This window comes from Scyliorhinus torazame, chromosome 18, assembly GCF_047496885.1.
Source record: "Scyliorhinus torazame isolate Kashiwa2021f chromosome 18, sScyTor2.1, whole genome shotgun sequence".
NCBI classification, from domain to species: domain Eukaryota; kingdom Metazoa; phylum Chordata; class Chondrichthyes; order Carcharhiniformes; family Scyliorhinidae; genus Scyliorhinus; species Scyliorhinus torazame.
Window position 1 is genome coordinate 57,737,495 of NC_092724.1, and position 8,406 is coordinate 57,745,900.

Genomic DNA, 8,406 nt, shown 5'->3' on the forward strand with positions numbered 1-8,406 from the left:
ACATAAATGGAAAGCGATGCGGCAGGTTGTTACATGAAGATATGGGTTCAACGACAAGGAAAATTAGGAGAAAATTTAAGAGGAAAAATAGGAGAGGTTACTGATCACGGTGTTAAGATTCAAAACAGAGGTATAAAAGCCAACATAAGTGTACTTTACCTGAATGCTTGTAGTATTCAGAATAAGGTAAATGAATTGATGGCGCATTGCATCGTGAATGACTATGATTTAGTGGCCATTAGTGAAACATGGTTAAAGGATGGTCACGACTGGGAGTTAAATATCCGAGGGTATCAAACTATTCGTAAAGACAGAGTGGATGGTAAGGGAGGTGGTGTAGCTCTGTTATTTAAGGATGACTTCCGGGCAATAGTAAGGGATGACATTGATGCTATGGAGGATAAGTTTGAATCCATTTGGGTGGAAATCAGGAATAGTAAGGCAAAAAAGTCACTGATAGGAGTAGTCCATAGGCCACCAAATAGTAACATTATGGTGGGGCAGGCAATAAACAAAGAAATGACTGATGCACGTAGAAATGGTACAGCAGTTATCATGGAGGATTTTAATCTACATGTCGATTGGTTTAACCAGGTCGGTCAAGGCAGCCTTGAGGAGGAGTTTATAGAATGTATCCGCGATAGTTTCCTAGAACAGTATGTAATGAAACCTACGAGGGAACAAGTGGTCCTAGATCTGGTTCTGTGTAATGCGACAGGATTGATTAATGATCTCATAGTTAGGGATCCTCTCGGAAGGAGCGATCACAATATGGTGGAATTTAAAATACAGATGGAGGGTGAGAAGGTAAAATCAAGCACTAGTGTTTTATGCTTAAACAAAGGAGATTACAATGGGATGAGAGGAAAGCCAGCTAAGGTAGACTGGGAGCAAAGACATTATGGTGAAAGTTTTTTTTACATGTTTTTATTAAAGCTTTTCCAACCAACGTTTTTACACAACAAAAATAAACAAGAATTAAACAAAACAAGGTGGGTGTTGTCTTCATACAAAACATTATATCAACAATTCCCCGCCCCCACCTGAGCCCCCCTCCACCCCAGGATGCTGCTGCTGCTGACACTTACTGCTCCCCTAGAAAGTCATGGAAAGGTTGCCACCGCCGGGAGAACCCCATCAAGGACCCTCTCAAGGCGAACTTTATTCACTCAGGCTGAGGAACCCCGGCATATCGCTAACCCAGGTCTCCACACTCGGGGTTTCGAGTCCCCCCACATTAACAAGATCCGTCTCCCTGCTACCAGGGAGGCAAAGGCCAGTACCTCGGCCTCTTTCGCTTCCTGCACTCCCGGATCCTCCGATACCCCAAATATCGCAACTGTTAGACTCGCCTTCACCCGAGTGCCCAAAATCCTAGACATGGCCCTCGCAAAACCCTGCCAGAATTCTTTAAGTGCCGGGCATGCCCAAAACATATGGGTATGGTTCGCCAGACTCCCTGCACATCTCGCGCATCTGTCCTCCACCCCAAAGAACTTACTCATTCTCGCCGCTGTCATGTGAGCCCGATGCACCACCTTAAACTGAATTAAGCCGAGCCTGGCACCCTGCCCAGGGCGTCGGCCCACAGGCCCTCATCCAGCTCCTCCTCCCACCTGCCCTTCAACTCCTCCGCTGAAGCATCCTCCGCCTCCTGCAGCTCCTAATATACGTCCGACATCTTCCCCTCTCCTACCCAGATGCCAGACACAAGCCTGTCCTGAATCCTACGCGGGGGCAGCAGCGGAAACGTCCCCACTTGCTTTTTAAGAAAGTCCCGAACCTGGAGGTACCTGAACGCATCCCCCGGGGCAGGCCGAACTGCTCCTCCAGCGCCTGCATGCTGGGGAAAGTCCCATCTATAAACAGGTCCCCCATTCTCCTAATACCTGCCCTATACCAGCCTTGAACCCCCCATCTATCCTACCCGCAGCAAATCTGTGGTTATTCCGTATCGGGGTCCACAATGAGGGCCCCTCCTCCTGCCTATGCCTCCTCCACTGCCCCCAAATCCTCAGTGCCGCTGTCACCACCGGACTTGCGGTGTATTGCGTCGGCGAGAATGGCAGCGGTGCCGTGACTAGTGCCCCTAGGCTGATGCCGCCTCCAGCCGCCCTCATGCTGCCCCCCTCCTCCATTATCCACTTCCTAATCATGGCCACATTGGCCGCCCAATAATAGCTGCAGAAGTTCGGCAGAACCAGTCCTCCGGGTTAAGTTGAGCCTGTGCAGGGCATCCCAGTTCCTGTCCACTTGTATCCCCAAGTACCGAAAGCTCCTCCCCACTATCTTGAGCGGGAGCTCCCTTGGTCTCTCCTCCTGGCCCCTAGCGTGGACCACGAACAGCTCATTCTTCCCCACATTCAATTTATACCCCGAAAACTCCCAAAGTCCCTCAGGATCCGCATGACCTCCCCCATCCCCTCTAGTGGGTCTGAAATGTACAACAACAGGTCATCCGCGTAGAGGGAGACCCAGTGTTCCTCCCCCACTGTGCACCAGCCTTCTCCAATCCCTTGAAGTCCTGAGTGCTATGGCCAACGGCTCAATTGCCAGGGCAAACAGCAACGGGGACAGGGGGCAACCCTGCCTCGTCCCCTGGTGCAGCCTGAAATACTCCGACCCAAGCCGGTTCGTGGACACACTCGCTACAGGGGCCTGATACAGCAGCTTGACCCACCCTATGAATCCCTCACCAAATCCAAACCTGCCTAGCGCCTCCCACAGATACTCCCACTCCACCCTGTCAAAGGCCTTCTCCGCATCCATTGCAGCCACCACTTCCGCATTTCCCTCCTCCGAGGGCATCATGATAATGTTCAGGAGCTTCCTCAAATTAGTGTTCAACTGCCTGCCCTTGACGAAACCAGTCTGGTCCTCCCCAATCATTCCCAGGACACAGTCCTCAATTCTGGTGGGCAGAATTTTTGCCAGCAGTTTGGAGTCTACATTCAGGAGCATATCGGCCTGTAGGACCCACACTGAAGCGGATCCTTCTTCTTCAAAATAAGCGAGATCAATGCCTACGACATCGTCGGGGGGAGGGTCCCTCTCTCCTTTGCCTCATTAAAGGTTCTCAGCAGGAGTGGTCTCAGTAGCTCTGAGAACTTCTTATAAAATTCTACAGAGAAGCCGTCCTGACCCGGGGCCTTGCCCGACTGCATGCTTACCAGCCCCCAAACTACCTCCTCCAACTCAATCGGGGCCCCCAATCCCTCCACCCACTCCACTTCCACCCTCGGGAACCTCAACCGGTCCATAAACTGCCTCATCCCTTCCCTTCCCCTCTGGGGTTCCAACTTCCCTTATAACTTCCCGTAGAACTCCCTGAGTAATTCATTGACCCTCTCTGGGCTCAACACCATGTTGCCTTCCTTATCCCGCACTCCCCCGATCTCTCTAGCCGCCTCCCTCTTGTGCAGTTGCTGCGCCAGCATCCTACTCGCCTTCTCCCCTTCTCGTAGACTGCCCCTTTCACTTTCTTCAACTGTGCCTCCGCCTTCCCCGTGGTCAGCAAGTCGAACTCCGCCTGCAGTTTCCGGCGCTCGTTCAGCAGCCCCCCTCCGGGGCCTCCGCATACCTCCTGTCTACCCTAAGTATCTCTCCCACCAGCCTCTCTCTCTCCGCCCTCTCCTTCCTCTCTCTGTGGGACCTAATAGAAATTAACTCTCCCCTAATGACCGCCTTCAAAGCCTCCCAAACCACTGCCACCGTTACCTCCCCTGTGTCATTCACTCCCACATAGTTCTCAATGCTCCTCCTTATCTGCCCACACACCTCTTCATCAGCCAGCAGCCCCACATCCAGTCTCCAGAGAGGGCGCTGCCCCCGCTCCGCCTCCAGTCGCAGGTCCACCCAGTGCGGGGCGTGGTCCGAGACTGCAATGGCCGAGCATTCGACCCCCTTCACTCTCAGGATTAGCGCCCTACTCAACAGAAAGAAGTCTATCCGTGAATAGACTTTATGGACGTGGGAGAAAAAGGAGAACCCCTTCGCCCTTGGCCGCGCAAACCTCCACGGGTCCACACCCCCCAGCTGGTCCATGAACTCCCCCCAGGGCCCTGATCGCCGCCGGCCTCTTTCCCGACTTGGACTTGGAATGGTCCAAGACGGTATCCAAGACCGTATTAAAGTCCCCTCCCATAATCAAGTTACTTGACTCCAAGTGCGGGATCCTACCTAGCACGCGCCTCATTAAGTCCGCATCAACCCAGTTCGGGGCATACACATTCACTAACACCACTCAGGCCCCCTGTAGCTTGCCACTCACCATTATGTACCTGCCCCCCTTGTCCGCCACAATGCTCCCCGCCTCAAACGGCACTCGTTTGCTAACCAAAATTGCCATCTGGTCTTTGAGTCTAACCCCGAGTGAAACACCTGGCCCACCCATCCTCTCCTTAACCTCGTCTGGTCAGCGAGCTTTAAGTGCATCTCTGGCAACATGGCCACGTCCGCCTTCAACCCCTTTAGATGCGAGAACACGCGGGACCTCTTGACCGGTCCATTCAGGCCCCTCACGTTCCACGTGATCAGCCTGGTCGCGGGGTTGACCACCCCACCCCCCTGCCCGACTAGCCATCTCCCTTTTTCGGCCAACCACGTGCCCCCGCCTCCTGCTTCCAGCCCTCCCCTCGGCGGCCCCCCAGCCCGACTCTCCATCCATTCTCCTCAACTGGCTCCCCTTCAGACAGCAAAACAGCAACCCTTCCCCGCCGCTCCCCCCCCCCCCCCCAACCTCCCGCACCCCCCTCCCCCTCTGCCAAGCATCCACTTAGCTCTGATTTCCCCACCCAATGCGCTTCCGTAAGTCAGCTCACCCATGCTGACCCCGGCCGCTTCCGCCTCTATTCCCCGACCCTAATCATGTTGCCTCCTTCGGGCCACCCAACCCCACCTCCCCCGCAGGGTAGAGGGGCAAGCAACATCTGGGACCTTCCTGTGCGCCAGACAACACGACCCGGGCATTTCCTGCCCCCTGAAACCTAACGCATGGAGAACAAAACAAAAAACAAAAGCAACAAACTGGAGCAGACAAGCAAATAAACTTATGCTCTACCCGCCATCTTACCCCCGGTCCACCCCGTTACCCCTTCCCATTGTGGTGGTATGTATTAGGGGTAATGTGGTACCTGTGAAGCCAAGAGGCTATTGGCTGACAGGTCCCGGGTCCTGGTTGGATCTGCCGACTTCTGGCTCCGCCCTGAAGGCGGAGTATAAGAGCTCGAGCTTCTCCCCGCAGCCTCATTCTGTTGCTGAGCTGCTGGGGACAAATCTCACTTAATAAAGCCTAGATCGACTTCATCGCTTCTCGTCTCGCGTAAGTCATTGTGCGCTACAATTTATTAAGCGAGCTTATAAGACTATGGAGCTCCGGATCGCCCCGGAGTGCCTGCGGATCAGCCCCCACGTAGCGAACTACGCGGCCGTATTCAAACACTGGCAAGCATGCTTTGAAGGCAACCTCCGAACGGCCCCCGGCCGGATCACGGAAGAGCAGAAAATGCAGGTCCTGCATTCGAGGGTAAGCCCGGAAATATACTCACTAATAGAAGACGCAGAGGATTTCCCGACGGCGCTCGCATTGCTGAAGGGCATCTACATTCGGCCCGTAAACCAGGTCTACGCGTGCCACCAACTCGCGACGAGACGGCAAATTCCCGGAGAATCGCTCGAGGAATTCTACGGCGCGCTGCTAATTTTGGGACGAGGCTGCAACTGCCCGCCGGTGAACGCGATTGAACACACGGACCTGCTAATTCGTGATGCATTCGTGGCAGGTATGAACTCTCCCCAAATTCGTCAAAGACTTTTAGAAAGAGAGTCGCTAGGACTCTCAGAGGCACGGGCCCTTGCAGCCTCCCTTGATGTGGCCTCCCAAAACGCCCGCGCCTACGGCCCCGACCGCGTGGCAGCCCCTTGGGCTCCGTGGACCCCCGTCGCGACCAACTCCCCGGCAACCCTCCCCCCCCGCAAGCTTGCGCGGTTAAAGCGCCAGACCATCCCGGGGGGGCCTGCTGCTATTTTTGCGGACAAGTGAAACACCCCCGGTAGCGCTGCCCGGCCCGCGCAGCTACTTGTAAAAGCTGCGGCAAAAAGGGCCATTTTGTGGCAGTGTGCCGGTCCCGGGGGGTCGCCGCAATCCCCGGAGAAGAACGAGGACAGCGCATCCCAAACACCCCCCAACGCCCCATGAGCGACCCGCGGGCGCCGCCATTTTGGGTCCCGGGCACCACGAGGGGTGGATGGGCGCCGCCATCTTGTGACCCCCCAGCCACGTGCGATTCATGGGGGCGGCCATTTTGTCCACCACTGACCACGTGCGACCCATGGGGGCAGCCATTTTGTCCACCCCCGGCCACGTGCGATTCATGGACGCCACCATCTTGGTTGACAACAAAGGACCCCAGCATCGACGGCTCCACGGGGTCCGAAGAAGACGCCGCGACACTACTACCACGACTGGCTTCGGTGACACTGGATCAATCGCGGCCCCGGACGACGACAACAACGGTGCTGGTCAACGGATACGAGACGCTGTGCCTGATTGACTCCGGGAGCACTGAATGTTTTATTCACTCAGACACGGTAAGACGCTGTTTTCTGACCATCCATCCAAGCACGCAAAAGATTTCCCTAGCTGCAGGATCCCACTCAGTGGTGATCAAAGGGTTCTGCATCGCAAACCTAACGGCAAGGGAGGGAGTTTAAGAACTACAGGCTCTACGTCCTGTCCCAACTCTGCACGCCCACATTACTGGGATTAGACTTCCAATGTAACCTTCAGAGCCTAACATTCCAATTCGGCGGCCCAATACCCCCACTCACTATCTGCGGCCTCGCAACTCTCAAGGTTGAACCGCCGTCCTTGTTTGCAAACCTCCACCCCGGATTGCAAACCCGTCGCCACTAGGAGCAGACGGTACAGCGCCCAGGACCGGACATTTATTCGGTCTGAAGTCCAGCGGTTGCTGAAGGAAGGCATAATCCAGGCCAGCAATAGTCCCTGGAGAGCCCAGGTGGTAGTTGTGAAGACCGGGGAGAAGCAAAGGATGGTCGTAGACTATAGTCAGACCATCAACAGGTACACGCAGCTAGATGCGTACCCTCTCCCCCGCATATCCGACATGGTCATTCGGATTGCTCAGTATAAGGTCTTTTCCACCGTGGACCTCAAGTCCGCCTACCACCAGCTCCCCATCTGCCCAGGTGACCGCAAGTACACCGCCTTCGAGGCAGACGGGCGGCTATACCACTTCCTAAGGGTCCCATTTGGCGTCACGAACGGGGTCTCGGTCTTCCAACGGGAGATGGACCGAATGGTTGACCAGCACGGGTTGCAGGCCACGTTCCCGTATCTCGACAACGTAACCATCTGCGGCCATGATCAGCAGGACCACGACGCCAACCTCCAAAAGTTCCTCCAGGCCGCTAATGCCCTGAACCTCACATATAACGAGGAAAAATGCGTTTTTAGCACAAACCGTTTGGCCATCCTGGGATACGTAGTGCGCAATGGAGTAATAGGCCCCGACCCCGAACGCATGCGCCCCCTTATGGAATTTCCCCTCCCCCACTGCTCCAAAGCCCTGAAACGTTGCCTGGGCTTCTTTTCATATTACGCCCAGTGGGTCCCCCAGTACGCAGACAAGGCCCGCCCGCTAATACAGTCCATTACCTTCCCCCTGTCGACAGAGGCTCGCCAGGCCTTCAGCCGCATCAAAGCGGATATTGCAAAGGCCACGATGCGCGCCATCGACGAGTCCCTCCCCTTCCAGGTCGAGAGCGACGCATCCAATGTAGCTCTGGCGGCCACCCTTAACCAAGCGGGCAGACCCGTGGCCTTTTTCTCCCGGACCCTCCACGCCTCAGAAATCCGCCACTCCTCAGTGGAAAAGGAAGCCCAAGCCATAGTGGAAGCTGTGCGACATTGGAGGCATTACCTGGCCGGCAGGAGATTCACTCTCCTCACCGACCAACGGTCGGTAGCCTTTATGTTTGATAATGCACAGCGGGGCAAAATTAAGAATGACAAGATCTTAAGGTGGAGGATCGAACTCTCCACCTACAATTATGAGATCTTGTATCGTCCCGGAAAGCTGAACGAGCCGTCCGATGCCCTATCCCACGGCACATGTGCCAACGCACAAATATAGCGCCTTCAAGCCCTCCACGAGGACCTCTGCCACCCGGGGGTCACTCGATTCTACCATTTCGTAAAGTCCCGCAACCACCCCTACTCTGTGGAGGAGGTCTGTACAGTCACCAGGAACTGCCACATCTGCGCAGAGTGCAAACCGCACTTTTTCAGGCTGGATAGAGCGCACCTGGATCAAGGCTTCCCGCCCCTTTGAACGCCTCAGTTTGGATTTCAAAGGGCCCCTCCCCTCCACCGACCGCAACGCA